At 44.4% G+C, this 23,809-nt stretch overlaps 1 protein-coding gene across 2 annotated transcripts in view; it reads right to left on the bottom strand.

The window, feature by feature from the left end:
* Positions 1 to 22,790, bottom strand: part of LOC122552210 (KN motif and ankyrin repeat domain-containing protein 2-like) — a 156,684-nt gene extending 133,894 nt beyond the window's left edge. Inside the window, exon 1 of one of the 2 annotated variants that reach the window (XM_043694832.1) lies at positions 22,772 to 22,790. The gene's annotated coding sequence lies outside the window, so the exon portion shown is untranslated. The remainder of the gene's footprint in view (positions 1 to 22,771) is intronic. The other variant, XM_043694827.1, reaches the window with a different exon arrangement.
* Between the last annotated feature and the right edge of the window lie 1,019 nt (positions 22,791 to 23,809).

Genomic DNA, 23,809 nt, shown 5'->3' on the forward strand with positions numbered 1-23,809 from the left:
CATACAATAGGCTACTCCGCAGTGAGTTCCATTAACTGCGCAATGGGCCAAAGCCTCAACCTAAAACAAAGTCTGCTCACACCATGGAATTGTGAAAGGACACAAGGTTTGCACACTGTGCCCACCACCCACCCCTCAATTTCTGCCAAATTTCACCATTTGCCAGGCATCCCAATGCGCCTCTCTCACCCGAAATGCTTGATCACTTTCCCTGAGCTCAGGCCTAAACCAGAAGGCTTTGTGCGTCACGGAAGGGGAAGGAATGTTCAAGAAAATGTTCCACACTGGCCTTTATCTTGAAGTAAACAACCCCTTTAGCAGTTCCTAGCTCTCAAGTATAAAATCTCAGCAGCAGTGAACTTTAGCTGAGGTTTCTCAGTCAGATAACAATCCCTCTTTTGAACCGTAAGTCTCATGCCTTAGTGTGATTTAATCAGAGGCCATATGTGCTCACAGGAAAACATGTGGAATCCTCAGTGTCAGAGGATAATACAGACTCGTCTCACTATAGTGATCAAATCCCCCTTCCTTTCAAACGGGCCAGTCACAGGACACTTCTTATTTCACAGTGACATGTCACTGTCTCACACAGAAGTGCTAACAGTGTGCAGACCTTTCCTAAGAGTATTGAGGCAATTCTGCACTGTTAAAATTTGACAGCAATGAGTCCCTTCCACCTCTCAGGTGGAAATAAAGAATCCTATTGTTAATGATGAGAAGGGTGTTATCCCCACTGTCTGCTTAATTTTGTACTTTCACTTCCACACTGTGACACAGGTCTGCAGCATCTCTGGCTGCGAATGCCTACACTGACACTGTCCCTGAAGTTGCTTGTTCCTTATCTCCAAGAGTTGGGGACCAAATGTAGTGTGTCAAAATTCACAGATGACACTAAGATGATCAGCAGAAAGCCTGCACTTCCAAATAAGCCTGCTGGACTATAACCTGGTGTTGTGTGATCTTTAACTTTGTCCACCCCAGTGCAACACCAGCACCTCCACATCATGGTAGAGCAAAGTGTGCAGAGGACACTGGAAGTCTGCGGATGGATATACTGTACATACTCATGTTAAGTGGAATTTTTTAGACTATTTTTTAAGGTTAAATTTATGAGGGTCAACTATTACATGGACATTACTTTTGAGGGGTTGAAATTCATGCTACTCTCCAAAATATCGTATCATTAGCAGAAGCCCAACTGATCTGTAAACAAATAAAGAAAAAAATACAATGAGTTAACGGTAATTCCACAAGTGTTACAGGGGAACTGAGCTCCGCTGAGCTGCACACAAAGGGAGGTTGTCACCTGACTCTGACCTGATGCGTCTTAAACTTTCATAGGACATAGAAAAATACAGCCCAGTACAGGCCCTTTGGCCCTCGATGTTGCGCCGATCCAAGCCCACCTAACCTACACTAGCCCACTATCCTCCTTTCGCGCCAAATTCTTCCACATCCCGCTGCTTTCCCTCATCTACTGTTGTTTTCAGTTCTGAAACCAACATTTCAAGCTTTTGTTTCTAATAAGAAAAGTTATCAGATATTTGACTCTCACTAATGATTGCAGCTGTGAGAAATCGTCAACAGCTGCTCGGTATTTATAGTGAAGTAAATGCAAATAGACCTCTCTTATGTAGGGATTGATGGTGTGATAAACTTTGAAACACACTAATCACACTGCTTGTTCGATAATGAACTTAAGAAATCCATAGCCTAATGTTGGTGTGAATTGTACATCAAAACACATAATAGCACGAAAATAAAATTCATTCCCTCACCATAACATTTATGTATAGGATAATACCTCAACTCACAAACATCGATCTGTTATCTGTGAAGAACTAGGGTCGACTTTTATAAGTGATACATGGAAAATTCCAAATTGTTTGGCCAAAAATAGGGGGTGAGTTTGATTTTTACTTGAATATATACAGTTGATAGTTTAAATGCGTGGGCAAGAGTCCGACAGAAGTACTGAGTACAGTTTTGGTCTCCTTACTTGAGAAAGGATGTGCTGGCACTGGAGAGGGTGTAGAGGAGGTTCACCAGGTTGATTCCAGAGTTGAGAGGGTTGGCTTAAGGGGAGAGATTGAGTAGGCCAGGATTATACTCCTTGGAATTTTGAAGAACTGGGGAGCGGGGAGGTGTGATCTTCCAGAAATATATAAAATTATGAAGGGAACAGATAAGATGGAAGCAGGGAAGTTGTTTCCACTGGTGGGTGAAACTAGAACGGGGCGGGGGGGGCACATTCTCAAAATAACAGAGAGTACATTTCGGACTGAGTTGAGGAGGAAGGGTTGTGAATCTGTAGAATTCCCTGCCCAGTGAAGCAGTTGAGGCTACCTCGTTGAGGGTTTTTAAGGCAAAGATAGAAAGATAGACAGTAAAGGAATTAAGGGCTAGGGTGAAAAGGTGGTTAAGTGTTGCTGAGTCCATGAAAAGATCAGCCATGATCTTACGGAGCAGGCTGGATGGCCTACTCCTGCTCCTGGTTCTCATGTTTTTATGTTCAAGCTTGTTAACCCATTATGTTACTCTCTAGTGCAGTATCCAAGACACACACACTCATTGCAGTCTGGTATCATCTCGCTTTCTGATGTCAGAATCACGTGATCAGTTACATGATCACGATTTACATGAGTCTCATCATCCCACAGTGGCCTGCCCAATGTACGATCAAACAAATCAACAAAACCAGGTTATCCAATCGTTATAACAATGCTGGTTGTTGGAGCTCGCTGTGCTCAAACCAGCTGTCTTGTTTTCTGCTTTATATAATAGCTCCTACACTTCAAAAGTGGCTCACAAATACTTGAAGAATATTTTGGGGTCATGAAAAGTGCAGGGGAAATGCAAGTCCTTCAAACTTAGGCCCAGCCTGCCCTCTCAGGTGGACATTAATGATCCCATGGCACTAAGCCAGGGCATTTAACCTGGAGTTCTGACTCATATCCGTCCCACTGCTAGCATTATGGAAACGAAGGGTGGGGCACATCGCTGTTTGTGGGAGCTTCCTGTATGAGAACTGGCGGCCATGTTTCTGACATTAATTACGACAGTTCAAGAAAACAACCCCATTGCCAGAACACATCCTTTAATCATGAAAGGTAGCGTATTAATGCAGGTATGGATGGTCTGTCAGTGATGTTGCTCCATTCCAGTCTCCAGATCCATCTGAGCTTTCAGACCTGGCTACATCTGCTCAGGGTCAATGGTTCAATCCTGGGTCACTGGGGCGATGGTGCAACTGCAAAATGCAGCAAACATATTTGTGTCTGCTCTTGGGGATTTTTGAGAGAACATAAGGAATGGAGGCAGGAGGAGGCCATTCAGTTCTACAAGTCCTGTTGCTCCATTCAATACAGTCTTCACTGATTTTCTACCGCAACTTCACCTTCCCACACGATCCCTCTATCCCTCAGTGCCTAACTCCACTTTCACGTCATCTCCCGTCAGAGAAACCACAAAGCTATCTCAGCCTCAACCTTCAACAACTGAGCAGGGAATTCCAAAAATCTGTAACTGTCTACATGAAGAAATTTCTCACCTCCACCCTAAATGGTCAACTTCTCACACCGAGACTGTGATCCCGAGTTTAAGACTCTCTAGCCACTTTGGTCAGTGGCAGTCAGTGCGACGCATGTGTAACATTAATCATATCTCAAGGTGGACATTCGTTGTCCACATTCAGCGCCCCCTGTTTGCGGGCTCCAGTATTATATACACAGGGAAGAATACTCAATTTGTACAGCACATCTGAAAGTACTTTAGATTAGATTAGATTCCCTACAGTGTGGAAACAGGCCATGTCCAAGCCATCAACGCCCTACTTAATTTGAGAATGAACATTTAACAGTCTAGGTGTCAGCCACCTTTGTGTTGTAAAAAAGAAACCACAGCCTTTGCCAACTTTCCTTACATCTTTCAGTTGTGATAAAAATCCTTGTAAAGTTTTTCTATGCTTCCTCCCAGGCCCTATCTACCCTTTTTATCAGATGGAAAGGAGAATAGTGCACAATACTCCAAGTGTGGCCTAAATTTGATACAAGTTTAATGCACTTCCATCTCTTCAATTTTATTCTACAGGAAATGAACTCCACTGCGATGTTTGCATTTTTATGGCCTTATTAACTTATGTTGGTACTCAGTGATCTGTGTACCTCATTGGTTCCCCAATTCCAAAGAGTTTATGTCATCCTTCCTTTCAGCAAAATGCGACACCTCACGTTCATCCCATTCAGAAATTAACTTTCTAATTGCACAGCCCTTCTGTTAAGTTCATTCTCTTTGTTTTTGGTATTTTGCTGTGGTTTTCCTCAGCATTAGGGGTGGCATGGTGGCTCAGTGGTTAGCACTGCTGCCTCACGACAGCAGGGACCTGGGTTCGATTCTATCCTCGGGTGACTGCATGGAGTCTGCAGCATTCTCTCAGTGTCTACGTGGGTTTGCTCCAGTTTCCTACCACAGTCCAAAGAGAGGGTGGTGCATGTATGGAATGAGTTGCCAGAGGAAGTGGTGGAGGCTGGTACAATTACAACATTTAAAAGGCATCTGGATGGGTATAGGAACTGAGAGGGTTATGGGGCTAGATTAATTTCGGAGATCTGGTCAGCGTGGACGAGTTGGATTGAAGGGTCTGTTTCTGTGCTGTACATCTCTATGACTTTATGGTTCCATGTGCAGGTTAGGGTGGATTGGCTGTGCTAAATTGTGCAGGATAGATGGGTTAGCCATGGGAAACGTAGGGGAGAGAGTCTGGGTGGGATGCTACTTGCAGCGTTGGTGTGGACTCGATGGGCCGAATGGTCTGCTTCCAGACAGCTGGGGAGACTATAATCAACCACCATGTTGTCAGCTGTAGATTTTGAATTTCTATTTTCTGATTCCAGGTCAATGGTGAACAATTATGGTCCCAACAGTGATTTAACTTTTTGCACTAATGTTGAAGTTGCAGCCTCCTTTGACATCACCTACCAAACATGTGACCTTGACCATCCAGACAGACAAGGACAGCAGATGCATGGGAAACACCAGCACCTGCGAGTTTCTTTTCCAAGTCCAATTCAAACATCAGCCTTGCCAACCACATGCGGATCCCGGGAATGAATTTAAAATAATATTTAGTTAGAAACACATCTGTAAAATTCACAGCAAGTTGCCATGTCTCCAGTATACAACAGCCTTAATGTTTACTCAATATTGTTGGAGGGGTGGAATTTAAAAACAGAGAGGTTATGCTGTACTATATAGGGTGCTGATCAGGCCACATCTGGTGTAGTTGTGTACAGTTCTGGTTTCCTTACTTGAGAGACAATGTACTGGCACCGGAGGGAGTGCAGAGGAGGTTCACTAGGTTGAGTCTGGAGATGTGAAGGTTGGCTTATGAGGAGAGATTGAGTGGACTGGGTCTATACTTATTGGAATTTAGAAGTACGAGCAGGGAATCTTATAGAAACAAATAAAATTATGAAGGGAACAGATAAGATGGAAGCAGGGAGGTTGTTTCCACTGTTGGGTGAAACTAGAATGAGGGGGCACAGCCTCAAAATAAGGGGGGAATGCAGATTGTGGACTGAGCTGAGGAGGAACTTCTTCACCCAAAGGGTTGTGAATCTGTGGAAATTCCTGCCCAGTGAAGCAGTTGAGGCTACATCATTGGATGTTTGAACAGCAGATTTTTGAACAGTAAAGGAATTAAGGGTTATGGCGAACGGCGGGGTAAGTGAAGCTGAGTCCATGAAAAGATCAGCCATGATCTTATTGAATGGCAGAGCATGATGGAAGGGCCAGATGGCCTACTCCTGCTCCTAGTTCTTATGTTCGACAGAGAGCTTTAATGACCATTGCAATCAACTCTAGGAATATAACTGGGCTGGAGTTATACCAGATAACCTGTGATCATTGTAACAGAACCACTTCATGTACAAACAATCACACCATCTCAAACCGGACTGAATGAAAATCAATTGGACCAAAAGGTTGTTCCAGAGAGGAGGAGATGTGAGTATTACCCACCAACCCCTTCACCAATGAAGCCTTTGCCCAGAGGAAAATATTTTCCCCCGCTTTGATATTCCTCTCCCGTTCCCCTTCATCTGATCTCTCCCCTTCCTGTTGTTTCTCCCGAGCCTTCTGACATAAATCCCCCGCAGATAAACAGCATCCTCAATTTTCTTCAGCCTTCAGCTGGAAGGGAGAGTCTCCAGTCAGCTTCATTCGGCTGAACGGTCTCTTTCTGAGGCACAATGATGTAATGACATCTGGCTCCTTTCAGATGTTCCCTACAGCCTAGCTGTTTGACCAAAACTCTAACCACATGACCTACACGATGCTCCAGAGTACAGTACCCAGGGAGGTTTCACTATAAAGAGAAATGCCCATGTGGCACCTATTTACATCCCATTCAGCAAATGGTTTGTGTTTGCAAATGCTTGCCATGGTATATCTTGAAAAACATGTCACAGTCCAGCCTGTTCCCACGGTTACATGAATGGGTAATGAGGTGGCAGACGGAATATAATGTGGAGGAATTTGAGATAATTTCCTTTAACTGGAAGAATGGAAAAGCTAAATATTTTTTAAAACGTAGGAAATTTGTGAAAGCTATTGTTCAGAGAGACTTGGGTCTGTTTACATTTGAAGTCAGCATACGGGTACAGGTAATAGCATGGAGGTCTTTAATGTAAGGGAATTGGAGTACAGAAATAAAGTAATCTTGCTAAAATGCGATAAGAGTTTCTATGAGCTAGAGGACTGTGTGCAGTTTTGCTCTCCATATGTATTGAAGGATATCTTTGCCTTGACGTGGTACAGGGAAGGTACATGAGATGGTTGCTGGTATGAGGTGGTTGTCTTGTATGAGAAGCTGACTAAATTGGTGTTACATTCTCCAAGTGCAGAAGAATGGGAGCTGACCTCATTGAAAAAAACAAGTGTCATTAAGGGCTTGATAGGGTCAACACTGAGAGGTTGTTTCCCCTGGATGGGGACTGTGGGCGCATTATCAGGATAAGGTGCTGATCAATGAAGACTGACAATCAGAGTCATATAGCACAGAGACAGTCTATGCTGAACATAATCCCAAACCAAACTAGTTCCACCTGCCTGCTCTTGGCCCATATCCCTCCAAACCTTTCCTATTCATGTACTTAGCCAAATGTCTTTTAAACATTGTAACTGTACCCACATCCACCACTTCCTCTGGAAATTCACTCCACACGCAAACCACTATTTGCCCCTCATGTCTTTCTTAAATCTTTCTCCTCTCACCTTAAAAATATGCCCCCTACTCTTGAAACCCCTCCACACTTGGGAAAAGACACCTGCCATTCACCTTACTTATGCCCCTCATGATTTTACAAACCTTTTGAAGGTGGCCCTTGAACCTCCTATGCTCCAGTGGAAAATGTCCCAGTCAGTCCAGCCTCTCCTTATAACTCAAACTCTTCATCCTGATAAATATCTTCAGAACCATCTCTAGCTTAATAATATCTTTCCTAGAACGGATGAGGAGAAACTTCTTCACTTCAATGGAATTCACTACCCAAGGGGATAAAGGATCTGCAGAACAACAGGAAGCCATTTAAAACATTACTTTTACGCACTAGTGGGGCGGCACGGTGGCACAGTGGTTAGCACTGTTGCCTCACAGCGCCAGAGACCCGGGTTCAATTCCCACCTCAGGTGACTGACTGTGTGGAGTTTGCACATTCTCCCCGTGTCTGCGTGGGTTTCCTCCGGGTGCTCCGGTTTCCTCCCACAGTCCAAAAATGTGCAGGTCAGGTGAATTGGCCATGCTAAATTGCCCGTAGTGTTAGGTGCAGGGGTAAATGTAGGGGAATGGGTCTGGGTGGGTTGTGCTTCGGCGAGTCGGTGTGGACTTGTTGGGTCGAAGGGCCTGTTTCCATACTGTAAGTAATCTAATCTAATCTAATGATGTCATTAGTCTCCCAAAGACTACTAATTTCTGTCTTGAACATGCTCAATGATTGTGTTTCTACACCTCCCTAGGGTAGAGAATTCCAAAGATTTACCACCATTTGAGTGAAGAGGAATTCTGGATTTTCCATAGTTGAATAAAGATGGTGGACAGGCCTATCCTGTAGCAAGTAACTCCCCTCCTGTTTCCCTAAATCTGTCCACCATCTGTGATGGAATACTCCCCACTTGCCTGGATGGCTGCAGGGCCAACAACATTCAAGCAGCTTGACACCATCCAGGACAAAGCAGCCCCCGCTTGATTGGCACCCCACCCACAAGCATCGACTCCCTCCACCACCGACAATCAGTCACAGCAGTGTGTACCATCGGCAAGATGCCCTGCAGAAATTCACCAAAGATTGCACCTTCCAAACCAACGAAGACTTCCAACTAGAAGGTCAAAGGCAACAGATGCATGGGAACACCACCCCCTGCAGGTTCTCCTGCTAGCCACTCACCATCCTGACTTGGAAATATATCACTGTTTCTTTACTGTCACTGGGTCAAAATCCTGAAACTGCCTCCCTAATGGCACTGACGATCTATAGCATGTGGACTGCAGTGGTTCACCCCCACCTTCTCAAGGGGCAACTGGAGATTGGGAGTAAATGCTGGCCCAGCTAACTATGTCCACATCCTGAGAATGAATTAAAAAGAGCTAAAGCTGCAATGGAGAGATTTTTGGTCTCCCAGACAAATAAAGGACTGCGCAAGAAAGTGAAGTTGAGTCCAAAGACCAGCCGCAACTGGACTCAACAGTAAAGTATGGCACATTCCTAACCTGATTGCTTATGTTCCCATGTTCTTATGGAAATACTCAGTCACCACAGCCTCCCGCACTGCAGTGCCAGGGCAGAAACCTAGTAAAATGTCTCACTTTCAGCCTGGCAAGATGACTGTGATTAAGCATGCAAATAGAAGCTATTGGTAGAAAAATACATTTAAAAGCAAGATTCAAATATTAATACAAATTTTTGCAATGGAGAGATTAATATAATGGAAAGACACGAAGGGCATCTATGCAGAGAGACGGAATTGGCAGTTACTTGAATTCCTGTAGGAATGGTCAGAATCTGTGATCAGTTAACAGAACATGCTGCAGAATGTATGTTATAACAAAAAAACAAGGCACATTCTCTGCAAATTCACAGGCTTTTTGATGTTTTCTTAAGGATTGCTTTATTCGTACCCTCTTAATGGTGTGTCGCTCTGTCCCAAGAGACACACAGACCGAGGTGCACACACAGATACATAAAGGGACATATGCAAACACACACATACACACAGGCACACATACATAGAGATACAGGTGTATACACACACTCACACAGCAATGAAAACAAACTCCAACTTTCCAATGAAAACATTTCCATTCTCTGCCAAGGACCAGGAGCTTTTCCAGATGGGGTAAATCACTTTCAGGGCTGTAGTCAGGCCGTCTGCTAGAGGCTGTACTTACCTCCCTGCCTTCAACATCCCAGTCCAAAGGGTTTCATGTGAGAGTGTTCAGCGTTAGAGGGATAACAGACAGCCTTCGCATTTTCTTTGGCTGGGACCTATAATAAACATTCTAAACCTTATGAAGGGAAAGTGGGGAGGGAGGATCAGCTTGGGTTTGCACTGGCCTTACAGTTCAAGCAGAAAATCCTGCAGCAACACCGAGTTGACTCGAGTGCTCCCTGAACAGCAGGCATCAAAACTCCGAGCGGAAACAAAAACACTGAATGTGGAAGTGCCTGAAGTTGGAGGACTTGATTCATTCAGTAAGAGTCAGTGCCTGAGGAAGAGTCCTGTCTGAAAGGTTCCCTCCTTGATTTATTTTCCCATGTTCTTTAGAACACAGTTTCTCTTGGTGAAGGTGACTTCTTCCCAGCCTTTGCTGTAATGAGGCTAATGTTACAGTGGCTGGTAGAGACTGTGAGGCTCTGACTGGGCCTTGTACACAGAAGAGAATCCCAGCTTCAGTTGTGAGGGGGTAGTGTGTCTGTGCATCTATGTGTGTGCATGTGTCCATGCATGTGTGTGTCTCTGCATGTGTGCATGTCTCTGTGTGTGGGTGTCTGTCTGTCTGTCTGTGTCAGTAAGGATTGGATTAAGCTGTGACGCCCTTTGTGGGTGAATAGCCATTTGCTACCCCCCGTCTAGATCCCCACTCCATGTACTCACTCAGCATGTGCACTGGAAAGGATGCACTGTGTCAGACAATAAGCTCCATCCACCCTAAACAAGCCACAATGCCTCTGTCAGATACTGAAAAGAGCTGCTGTGAATGTGTGATATTTTCTGACACAAATCACATGATCCTCACTGTCTCCATGACGCAGAATGCTTGATCTCAAGTAGAAGTTCCTTCTTTCTCTTTCAGAATCATTTGATGTAGCGACACCACAACATCACGAGGCGAGCTCCCATCGCTGATGGGACAGCGGTGTGGTGTGTGACCCATGTGCTCACTGTTTGTCTGAATAACTGGGCTTCGGAACAAGGAACAAAACCACACCCTCACTGTGAATTTCAGGAACTCCCTCAATTCCCCAATGAAAAGCCTTTTGTTCTCATGTTTTCAGATCCAAGCCTTCCTTCCTGCCCTCTTGCACATTTTTACCAATCCCAGCTGCCAAGAAACACGAGTGCACACATATTGTACAAATTGGTTTGGAACAAATGTGCAGTTGTACAAAATCGTGCCATGTCGGGTTCTGGGTCAACAAGTCATAGAGATGTACAGCACAGAAACAGACCTTTCAGTCCAACTTGTCCATGCCGACCAGATATCACAACCTAATCTCGTCTCATTTGCTAGCATTTAGCCCTTATCCCTTTAAACCCTACCTATTCATATACCCATCCAGATGTCTTTTAAATAATGCAATTTTACCAGCCTCCACCACTTCCTCTGGCAGCTCATTCCATACACGCACTACCCTCTGCGTGAAAACGTATCTTTTCTGAACCCTTTCAAGTTTCACAACATCCTTCCAGGAGACCAGAATTGCACACAATATTCCAAAAGTGGCCTAACCAACGTCCTGTACAGACGTAACATGACCTTCCAACTCTTGTACTCAATACTCTGACCAATAAAGTATACCAAACGCCTTCTTCACTATCCTATCTACCTGCGACTCTACTTTCAAGGAGCTATGAACCTGCACTCCAAGGTCTCGTTGTTCAGCAACATTCCCCAGGACCTTACCATTACACAGTGATGGATCACTGCAAACCACACTCGATCACGTGCAAGTCAAAAAAAGGAAACATCATGTCATTACTATAACATCATAGAGCAGGGCAGGGTGGAACAGGCCATTCTGCCCTCAAGCCAGTTCTACCATCCAAGTTAGAAAAAGAACTCAGGTTGAAGTGAATTTACATTCAGTTCACATTCAAGAAGCTACCCACCGCCTTCTCCCCACCACATGAGAATATTCATCCCCAGCTCCAATTCAATCCCATTTTCCAATTCTAATCGAGTAAACCTCTAGACTGCAAGTGTCAGTCAAGTTAAAACGTGCACAGAGTAAATTTACCAGTCCAAACCAGCATCCAAATGCTTTATGGAGGTAATTTAATAAGTTAAAACACATGGTGCAATATTTTCTTTTGTGTAGCTGACATTAAGAAGTTCAAATCCAGTGTACCTGGAAGTATCAGAGGGCTGCCCCAGAGAGAGAGAGAGAGAGAGAGGTTTCTGAATTCAAAGGTGGATTAAATGACAAATTCTGCAGCTGGAATCCTGAAATTTTCACAGAAGCCTCTCATGGAGTGTAAGTATTTGCTTACGAATGGATCTGGACAATCGGTAGTCACTTGTCGGAAAAGCAGGGTCGGCATTTTCTCTCGTAGGTAAACGTGCTTCGAATGAATTAGATACGTGAACGTGACCCTCAACTCCTAACGGTCACAGGCAGGGCCCACGGACAACTCCAGAGGTGCTGAGTGATGCCAGAACCACACCCCTCATTAAAAGTGACAGATCAGAGTCTAACCCAAGCTGCGATAAATTATAAATAGCGCAAGCCTCTCAACAGGCTGTATCACAACACCCTTGGAAACATATTTTCCACTTTATCTATTTCAGGTCACACAAGCATCGTTAACCTGGTCCCATCAGGGAAGTCCTATTCTACAGTTAGTCCATTCTCTGGGCCTTTCTTGAGAAGGACCAAATTTCATTTTGTCTTGATACTCTGCCAACCACTCTGCTCCTTCCCCTCTGGGCTTTAATCTGGATTGAGAGCTGCCAGGGGCCCTCTGTAACGCGAGTCTTGGGGAGCCTCAAGCTCTTAACCCCAGCCATAGGCCCACAGCATCCCTTTCAGGCAAAGGCCTAGAGCAACCAATGGAGGCTGCAGCGGATGGGGCCAGGAGGAGAAGACTACACAAGGAGGTGAGGCACAGAGCTGCCCGGAGTTAAGCTGCCAGATCGAGTCCATCTATTTTCCTGCTATTTAAGCCAAGCCACAAATACGTTTCCTATGAGCTGGTATTGGGCTTAATGCCAACTGGAACCAGAACGTAACAAACCAAACCTACAATAAATAAATCTGGTCAGTCGCCTCTTGTGTAATGTGAACCAAAATGCCAGATACGTGGCTTGTTACCACAGAAGGCGTTCTTCCTTCTTTCCTGCCTGTTTTTCTTTTCTCTCTTGCTGTGCAAGATGGAGTGGCCTGCAGTCAGATACAATAGGGCTGACACTGCCTTCTCATCCGAGGGGGTTCAACCCAGACTGATCGAAGATGCAGTGGGTTGTGAGAAACTGGTGGGAACAGCTCTGGCCTGCCTCACCCTGTCTCTGAAGACAGAATGGCCCGAAGTTGGTGCTGTGTTGACATCAGAGTCCTGTTACCAGGCCACACCCCGTAACCTGAGAGGTCTAACAGTGACTGTTGCCAGAGAGAGTGCTACAGTGGAGAACAGCCAAGGGTGTTTGAGATCTATCTGACAGGAAAAAAGTACAGTAATGTTGACGAGCAACAGGACATCTGCCAGGCCTTAGTTTGTCCAGTTTCTCGCTAGCTTCCTTATCTTGTTCTGTCCCGGTTGTATTTAACCTTTTCCTCTTTCTCTCTCCCCCACACCCCCTCCTCTATCTCTCTCTCCCGCTTGCTTCCAGACTCCTGGCACCATTCCATCTCTGTCTTTCCTCAGCAACACAGGGAAAGTAATCAAAATCAGCTCCAGATGAAAAGCAAAATCAAGAAAGGAGGAGGGGTGGGGGGGGGGGGGAATAGTAATAATTAGAATAATGACAAACATCTGCGGAGCCCAAAATAACAGCAGCTCTCTCAGCTCCAGGCTTTACTCTGGGAGCACAGACAGTTTTAACTGGAGACTGGCAGAGAGAGCTCAGCGGAAATCACTGTGAAACATTAAAGCCCTGAGATTGCTGTTCAGGAATCCCAAGCAGCATTTCTCAACAATTTTCAGTTTTATTAAAGAAAAGGTTGGGGGATGTTTTATTTCGCTGTTTTATGCAAATCCATTTCATTCGTACATTTGCAAAAGGGCCTCGTTAAGATAACCTACAGTGTGTCACTCACTGTAACTCAGACTCAAATTTAATGATTATATTTGCAGGAATTCATAAGAACATAAGGAACAGGAGCAAGAATAGGCCATTTGGCCCATTAACCCTTGCTGCCATTCAATGTGGCTGATCTTGGGCTTCAACTGAGACCAGACTTCTGCATCCCAGGCTTATACGTATTTAATGATGAACCATTACAAATGCTCTGGGGTTTAGAATTCCAAAGCTCTAAAGCCGGATGAGAGAAGAATTCTGTCCGCATCTCAGGCCTAACCCATCGAGCCCCTAACCTGAGGCTGACTCTGGTGTTCTAGATTCTGATCACCTCACCCCACCTTTCAAATTTCTGACTTATTGTACTCTGCTGTTTTAAGCAGAGGGAAAGATGCTCCAAAAAAAAAAACCCAAACATTTTTTAAAAACCCAAAGCACTGAAGTCAGAAACTAGTACTGAAGAAGGGTCACTGGACCCTTGGCTGGCATGGTGGCTCAGTGGTTAGCACTGCTGCCTCACAGCACGAGGGACTTGGGCTTGACTCCACCCTCAGACGACTGTTTGTGTGGAGTTCCTCCCACAGTCCAAAGATGTGCAGGTTAGGGTGAATTGGCCATGCTAAATTGCTCCAAGGATATGCAGGCTAAGTGGGTTAGCCATGGGAAATGCAGGGTTACAGTGATAGGGGGGTGGATCTTCAGAGGGTCAGTGTGGAATGGCCTGCTCCCATAGTGTAGGGATTCTATAACCCAAAATGTTAACTCTGCTTTCTCCCCACAGATGCTGCCAGACCTGCTGAGTTTCTCCAGTAATTTCAGCTTTTCTTTCTGATTTCCAAGCATGCCATCCCTATATTTGTATATTTATAAATGTTTATTCATATATAAAATTATTATTAACTGTAGGTAATCTGGGGCCTTTGCTGGCCTCTGAAGAGAAATTGTTCTGAGTATTCACAATCTAACTGCATTAGATAATCTTTGTGCATGCGTGACATTAATGGTTTCTGGATTCATACACACCAACCCGTTTCAGTAGAATTCAGAACGTGGAAGCTGTTTGAAAAGATCAAACTAAAAATAATGCCCATTCTCCCCTTTGAGCCTATCGACTGAAACAGCAGTGGTCATCGCTGACACGATGATCTGACTCGTGATCTGTCTCTGTAATCTGGTGTGGCGAAGCCAGCCCTTGGGCTGATGTTGGTATCGCAGACTTTCCCCTCCTTTGGCCTCACTGCAATGCCTGCCTTTTCACAGTTCCCAGAGCAGCCAAATACACACCATGTTTTGTTCATTTCTGATGGAACTGCCAAGATGCTGAACTCTACTATTTTGATTTGGAGCATTTTTAAGCCAGTCAGTTATATGAGTTTTGATTATTTACTGCATTTTTTTATTTCTCTGTAATCACATTCCTTGTGAATTAATTCAACTGTTAACTTTAGTTGGAGTGTAGGATGGTGTTAGCACTCTGGTCCTTTCTATAGGAGTAGACAGTGGTACAAGGCTCTTGTGATTCCTGATGAAGGGCTCCTGCCGAAACGTTGATTTTCCTGCTCCTCAGATGCTGCCTGACCTGCTGTGCTTTTCCAGCACTGCTCTAATCTTGATTTTTGTGGTTCCATACCATTCAAGGCAGACATAAGATTATAAAATATAAACAGTTCTGAGGATATTGGACTCAAAACACAACCTCTGTCTTTCTCTCCATAGATGCTGCCAGACCTGGTGAGTTTCTCCAGCGCTTTCTGTTTTTAATCCCAGATCTCCAGGGTCTGCAGTATTTTGCTTTTATTACATAAGATGATAAATATAAAATTTAGGGTTGATTGATGATGGAAATTGTCTTTATGGGCAGGGGAGGGGTGCACGGTGGCTCAGTGGTTAGCACAGTTGCCTCAACACCAGGGACCCAGGTTCGATTCCAGCCTTGGGCGATTGTCTGTGTGGAGTTTACACATTTTGTGTGTGTGTTTCCTATGGGTGCTCTGGTTCCCTCCCACAGTCCAACGATGTGCAGGTTTGGTGGACTGGCCATGCTAAATTGCCCACAGTGTCCAGGGTTATGCAGGCTAGGTGGATCTGAGTGGGATGCTCTTTGGAGTATCAATGTGGACTTGATGGACCAAATGGCCAGCTTTCACACCGTAGGAATTCTATGATTTAACATGTGGGTGTGTACAGAATACTGAGTGAGTGACTAAAACAGAAATGTTAGTGAATTTTTGATGTGTGAGTTGGACCTCCTAAACAACAGTGCAGGCACCGCCCTGCACAGCTAACGAATGCACTGCTGCTGTGACTGATGGGCTTCAGTATACTGGACTGGCCAATGCTCGATTCAGGTGTTCAATTGGTCAATAGGCTCCAATACGAGATATGTCTAATTGAAACCAGTGAATTTCCCGCTCTTACGGCTTTGTACAACCTTGGAATAATCCCCTCTGGTAAACTGCAATAGATTAATCATCAATAGTCATATTTTAACAATGCCTGCTGAGTCTGTGTGAAGCTAGGTTTGACCAATGAAACCAAAGAACTGCAGATGCTTGGAAATCAGAAAGAGAAACAGAAATTCAATGATTCTATTATTCAAATTACTGGAGAAACTCAGCAGGTCTGGCAGCATCTGTGGGGCTAGAGAGTCCCTATCGACAGTATGGGAGCAGGCCATTGCATACTGACCCTCAGAACTGCATCCCACCCAGACCTACCTAGACTGCATAACCCTGGACACTATGGGCAATTTAGCATAGCCTACATTTCCCATGGCCAATGCCACCTAACCTGCACGTGCTTGGGCTGTAGGAGGAAACCACACAGACATGGGGAAATACCACACAGACAGTCGCCTGAGAGTGGAATTGAACCCGGGTCCCTGGTGCAGTGAGGCAGCAGTGCTAATCACTGAGTGAGTGAGGGGGTTTCCTCCAGGTGTTCCAGTTTCCTCCCACAGTCCAAAGATGTGCAGGTTGGGGTGGACTGGCCATGTTAAATGGCCCATTATGTCCAGGGATGTGCAAGCGAGGTGGATTTGCCATGGGTAATGCAGGGTTATAAGGTAGGGGATTGGGTTTGGGCAGGATGCTCTTTGGAGAGTTGGTGTGGACTTGATAGGCCGAATGGCCTGTTTCCACACTGTAGGGGTTAGTAGCTGGACTGAATTGTGCTTTTTCCCCAAACAAACACACGAGAAGACCTCAGCACATGGTTAACTAAAGTCATCATCCTGAATATTATGGTCTCTTTAAAATGTGACATGTAACAGACCGGAGACAGAAATGTCATGTTGTGAAACATATTAAACTTCTGTGTTGTCACAACCTGCAGCACCAAGCTGAATTGATAACTGCACTTCACCGCAATTAGCTGCAACTCAGTGGGTGGTCCCACCACCTCTAGGTCCAAAGAATTGTGGGTTTCATCCCACTCTTGAGATCTGAAAAAGCAATCTTGACTGGCAATGACCAGTGTAGTACTGAGGGAGGGCAGCATTGTTGGAAGTACCTGCTGTATAACTTAATGGTTCTGAGAAAGAGTTAATGTTGAACTTGCAACAAGCTGGTGATGTCACACAGTTTTTTTGGGTGGAGGCAGCTGAGATCTATATTCACTTTCACACGGAGCAGATGTATTCAGTATAAGCCCCGAGAGTCCTTAGAAATTATGATGAGTAATTTAACTTGTATTTAACGTGTTATTGAAATAAACTAACTAGGAGCGGCACGGTTGCTCAGGCTTTAGCACAGCTGCCTCACAGCTCCAGGGACCTGGGTTCGATTCCAGCCTCAGGTGACTGTCTGTGTGGAGTTTGCACATTCTCTCAGTGTCTCTGTGGATTTCCTCTCGGTGCTCCAGTTTCTTCCCACAGTCCAAAGGTGTGCAGGTTAGGTGGATTGTTCATGCTAAATTGCCCCATAGTGTCCAGGGATTTGGCTAGGTGGATTAGTCCTGGGGAAATGCAGGGTTATGGGGAAAGTGTAGGAGGGGTGGCATGCTCATTGGAGGGTCAGTGTGGGCTGAATGGCCTGCTCCCCCACAATAGGGTTTCTATCACCTCTGTGAGCTGAATGCCCCTTCTGTTTCTGATGGAAGTGGGAACTGCAGATGCTGGAGATTAGAGTGATGATGGAAAAACACAGCAGGTCAGCCAGCTACCGAGGAGTAGTAAAATCAATGTTCTGGGCAAAACCCTTCATCAGGAATGATAAAGGGCCTTCCTGATGAAGGGCTTTTGCCCGAAACGTCGATTTTCCTGCTCCTCAGATGCTGCCTGACCTGCTGTGTTTTTCCAGCACCACTCTAATCTTGACTATACTCCACTGATAACTAGATAGACCCTAGGCACAGTAATAGACAGGATGAATGGTAGCAGTGAACTATCTCACCTCTAGCCCAGTGCCACACATTGGTATGAGGTATGGCAGCCACAGTGCCATCTTTCAGTTGTTTCCTTTGTCCTGTTGGCTGCTTCAGTTCCATAATGACTGCACTTTAACAGGCGGTTCACTGGCTGTGAGGCATATTGGAATGTCACAAGAAAAAAGTCTTCAGACTTCCTTTTCCCACAGGTAACCGCCACTCTAGGGATTCAGTAAATTGGAATGCCACACTCTAAGCAGATAAAATCACCATTGCACAATTCACACACTCCAGTCCAATCCTGGGTATTCCCAATTCAGAAAGGCAGCGGGGAGGTCAAATAGTTACAAAGGGATATGCAGTGGATTGCATCGAAGGACGACTGAATAAACTTTATACAATAACGGTCACTTCTGTTCTCAACCATAACTGAACCAATAATGTACAATGACAAATCACAGCTAGAGTAAAGCAGAAGGCAGGTGGAATCCCTCACGCCAGATCATCTTCATCAGTCATTTGCCTGCACACAAATGTATCTTTGCTCTTTCCTGTGCTCTCACCTCCCAGTTTGAATATGTTCCAAATTCCTTTAAAATAAATCCATCCTGGAATCATTTCATATTAATACATCAAGACCTGCTGACCCATCCTCAATCTTTCAAACAGACTGTCACAACTGATAGTCTGTGACATTAGGGAGCCTGGAACCAGAGTGGAAAATTCTTCCACATATTGATTCGAAAATGAATTTGACAAATTTGACAGCACACAGTCATTAACAATAGTAAAAAATGCTGGGACAGGAAAGAGAAACTTGTGAATGAGTGAGCCATTGGTTAAAATTGCGGAAAGCATCAGGAACTTGTTGGAGAAACAGGAGGGGGGGATGGCACATATCAGCATTCAGAATGGATTCACTCTGTCTCTGTTTTACATCAATAACTTGGTTTAACTGGGAAAGGTAAAGGCTGACTTAGCACTGCTATCAGTTTGGTTAGATTCCTGACGATTCCAAAACGGAAGCAGACAAGATCAGAAATAACAAAAAGGTTCTGCACAAAGCAGCAAAGTGGGAACAACAACAATAGGTGAAACAGCACAAGAATGGGATTAAAACAAAGGGAAGGTGACCTGGGAAGGATTGGATGTTCAACCTGTCCAAGTACTGCATAGCAGGACTGAACAGAGCAGGATAGTGAATGATAAAATCTGAACTGTGCAGTCCATATTAAAGAGGGCCTTGTTTACGTTTGAAACCATTCTGGTTAGACCACACCTAGTGGATTATGCCCAATTGGCACAACACAAGGATCTGGGGCAGGAGTAGGCTACATAACCTTTTGTGACTGATTTACTAACCAATATCATCATAGCGGATGTGATTGCGAACTTCATGTTCCTGTGTGGATCCCACTTACACCCCCCGTATTCCAATAGATCAAAAAATCTGCAAAGTCAGCCTTGAAGAATCTTCACTGACTCAGCCTCTGTAGCTCTCTGGGATGGAAAAATCCAAAGTATCATATCCTAAGAAGAAATGCCTCCTCATCTCTGTCCTAAAACAGAAAGCCTCTCATTCTAAAACTGCGCCCGCTTGACAAGTACCGGTCATTTAGCTACAAGGGAGGTATACAGGGAGATGTACAAGCATTGGAGGCATGCAGAAAAGAGGCACTCAGTCTGATAAGCACTTGGAACAGGAGGAGACCATTCAGCTCCTTGAGTCCATTTTGCTATTCCATTCAATCATACATGATCAGTGTCATAACTCCATCTACCTGCCTCAATGCTTTAACCATTAATACCATAGTCTAACAAAAGAGCTCACAACCTGATCATTAGGAATAAAGATTGGGTTCTTCAATTGTGAAAAGAAATCTGATAAACAGCATCATAAAAGTAACGGCAAACTTAATTGTTGAATTGCAGCAAAAGTGCAGAACAGAGATTCACCAAGGCTCCTTCATCAGCACCTTCCAAATCTGCGACCTGTACCGTCTAAACAGACAACAGGAGCAGAACAATGGGAGCACTTCAGCTGTGAGATTCCCCAAAGATACTCACCATCCTGACTTGGAAACACAGCACTGTTCCAGTATTATCACAGGGTTGGAATCTGAGAACTCCTTACCTACAGCAGTGATTCAGAAAGGCGTTTCACCACCACCTTGTCAAGGGCAATTAGGTACAGGCAACAAGTTTTAACAGTGCCAGCGAGAACAAAGCAAAAAAACACAAAAGGAAACTTGAATGTAACTTCTAATAGAGTGGATGGAGAAAATGTTCCCACTGACAGGAGGGTCAGTAACCAGAGGCAACAGCTTTCAAATAATTGGCAAAAAATTAACAGGGTGGAGAACAATTTTGTCATGCAGTGAGCTGTTATGATTTAGAATAAACTGCCTTAGACAGTGATATAAACAGATTCCAAGGCACTTTCAAATACAGGTTGGAGATTTATATAAAAAGAAAAAGAAAATTGGAGAGCGCGGAGGAAAGCAGGGAAGTGGCATTAACTGGACGGTTCTTTCAGAGAGTTAGCATAGACATGATGGGCTGAATGTTTGATCTGATTTGATTTATTATTGTCAAGGAGCAGTGAAAAGTTTTGTTTTGCATGCAATACAGGCAGATTATTCCATACAAAGTGCTTTAGAGTAATAGAACAGAGTCAGGAACACAATATTACGGCTGCAGAGAAAGTGTGCAGAGAGTGAAATTAACATGAAATTTGAAAGCTCCACTCAGAAGTTGAATAACAGCGGGGAAGAAGCTGTTCTCAAATCTGTTGGTTTGTGTGTTTAAGCCTTTGTATCTTCTGCCCGACAGATGAGGTTGGAAGAGTGGTAGGAGGGATCTTTGGTTATGTTGGCTGCCTCTGGGATTCCATTTGTGGTTCACAGGGCCAACACTGAGAAGATCAGAACCGCCAGATATCTGCACCACAGAGGCAGAGGCTGAAGCGGTCATGTTTATGTCAACGCATGGGCTACGACGGTATAACAGTGAAAAGGCAGTGCGCTGTTCAAAGGTGGGGCTTTTTTTCTGGATGTGGTCCCATGTTACCTTTGCCAGCAGTTCAGGATGTTGTTAAATGTCAGGCTAAGCTGGGAGTTCTCTCAATATCCTGGTTAACATTTCAGCCGCCACTAAGAAGCGATTAAGTAGCCAACTGTTGGTGGAACGTCGCTAGCTCATGTTCGTCTACTAAACAATGACATTTTCTGAAGGGTGGTTGCCAATGAGTGAAGGAAATTTGAAAGATTTTGAAGCAAAATGTTGTCACGAGTGTTTTATACTCAGACATAGTACATATACATTTTACAAATCTCTTTACAGAAGCATGTCTGACATGCCCTTTAAGATGGGTGCTTACAAATAGCATAGCTGTGCTTTGTCAGGGGTGACAGAACATTCTCAAAATAAGTACAGCTCTACACAAAGATAAAATAGCTGATAACTTTAATCCTTGAATACCAGCTCTACAAAGTGGAAATCTATCTTCACTCAATGCTATTGAATTCCTGGCAAAAGCAAAACGTTGGATCACTGCCACGATCATATGATTACAACAAGAGCTCAACGACCTGGGAATATTAAGGAAAATTCTCCTGGTCAACAGAGACAAGGAGTGGGGAATAGGGCGACTAGGGAAGGCAGTGGTAGGGATGGGTGAAGATGGCAATTCGGGGCAATGTGAAAATGAGGGGGGTGCGCTGAGTGAAACTGGTGCTGCAAAAGTAGAAAAGAGTGAGATAATGGAGGAACGAAGCAAGGTAATGGGGAGAGCAGGATTATCAAAAGGAGGAAAGTTGAAGAAAAATTGGTTGAGAAAAAGGGGAGAACGCGTATTGGGAAGAAAGAGAATGATGAATAAAAGCAGGAGGTACTGTGAGCAGGGAAAGGTGTGTGTGCATGCGCGCATGTGTGGGGATGGCGATATTTACATCTGAAGGTGAGACTTTGGACCCATTAGTTCTAGATGGTCCAGTCTGGGCAATAAAACCCAAGACCATTGGGAAAATCTCTTCCAGTTGTCCAAACCCAAGTCAACAGAGCAGAGAGCTAAAAGCTGGAATTAATATAGAAACCCCAGCTTACAGAGAATATTTTCTTCCAAAAAAAAGGAAAGTTGGGGGATTAGAAGAAAGGAAGGAAACAACACACAAAGTTTTGTTTATGAAAATAAAGTTCAGTGACCCCCAATGGAAGACACTGCTCGACTAACATACCTCACTGTCAGAGGTGCCACCATACCAAGGGATGGCGATCAGCTTTTCAAACTATTTTTCAAACGACCTGGAAGTGTGCGTTTCCTCTCTCTCTCTTCCTCAGGAAGATTGCAATCGGATGTCCTCCGGGTTCCTCAATCGTGACTGTTCTTTCCTCCCCATCATTTCATATTGGCCTGTTCTGACTGACAGACCGCTCCCAATAACTTCCGAAAATGCTGCCGGGGTTTACTCCAGCTCGGGCAGTTCCCCTCCCTAATACTATTCAATAAGACATGCTCCTGCATCCTTGGGTGCGCCTCTAACTTTCCCTTCTCATTCAACCCCCGCCCCCTCCTAATTCTCACAAAAGTAACAGTGCAAAACAAGTCCAATGAAATCTCCAACATGAAAGCTCAGCTAAAAGATGCATAAACTTACCGATTTATAGAAAACAAACCGATTCAGTACAGGAGGGTCATATTTGTAAAGCTTTTTTTAAAATATAAAGTTGTACTTTGCAAACAAAAATGACTTTCCCATCACTTTCAGCCAAATGATCAATTTCACAACTGCACAGTTCCAACAGCAACATCCTCACACAACAAATGCAAAGCTGAGGATTGAAATGATCAAAGTATTTTCAAATAAGCGACACTCAAACAAAAATTATCTGACTTACATAGACTTGTCTCCTAGGGGTTTGCAGCCAAAGCTTCCACTGAGAAACAGAAACCTTTCCAACACTAACTTCGAACGATTGCATTAAGGGACGCTCTCTAAATTGCCACATCTGATACAAGCGTGAGCCCGAAGCCTCAGCAACAACTGAAACCACTGAACGTCATGATCTGATGGTACAGGAGCCTGGGAGTTTCTGCTCGCTAATCGCCAGAAATAATTCTAATGCACAGCACAGAAGGAAGCCATTTGGCCCATCGTATATGTCTGTGCTGGTTCGAGGAAAGAGGAGTTAAATTGGATTACCTCGCACACAACTCTGCAATTTCTTTCTCTACCTCAGAATAACTGATTCCAATTATTTTATGATTATTCAGTGCTTATATTTTTACCTCTTTCGTGGAACTTGGGCCAGCACTTGATGCCCATTGCTAAGGGTCATTTTACAGGACATGTTGATTTATTCATTCACGGTCAGTTGAGAGTCAACCACGTTGCTGTGGGTCTGAAGTCACATTTCGTCAGTCCAAGTAAGGACAGGCAGGAGGCTGGAAGAACACAGCGAGCCAGGCAGCAACAGGGGGTGGAGAAGTCGACGTTTCGGGTGTAACTCTTCTTCCAAGTAAGGACGGCAGATTTCCTTCTCAAAAGGATTAGTGAACCAGATGGGTTTTTCCCCAACAATTGATTTATGGTCATCATTAGACTCCTACTTCCACCATCTGCTGCAGTGGGATTTGAACCTGCATCCTCAGGATTAATAGGTCTAGCAATAATACCAACGGGTCATTGTTTTCTCTCAAGTGAAGAGTCACTCACCTTGTTGTGGAGTTATGAGCAGGCCAGATAGAGACAGCAACTTTCCCTCCCTAAATAATTTAGGGCCTAATTTACAACAATGACTGGGACCATTTAACCAATCCAGATTTATTTATTGAAGTTAGCTGCAGCAGCATGAGTCCACGATTTGTGCTGAACATCACTTTGACTTTACGTCATTGTGTGCTCCTGCAGGAACAATATATAAAGGTCTTACGAC

Source organism: Chiloscyllium plagiosum, chromosome 8 (assembly GCF_004010195.1).
Source record: "Chiloscyllium plagiosum isolate BGI_BamShark_2017 chromosome 8, ASM401019v2, whole genome shotgun sequence".
NCBI classification, from domain to species: domain Eukaryota; kingdom Metazoa; phylum Chordata; class Chondrichthyes; order Orectolobiformes; family Hemiscylliidae; genus Chiloscyllium; species Chiloscyllium plagiosum.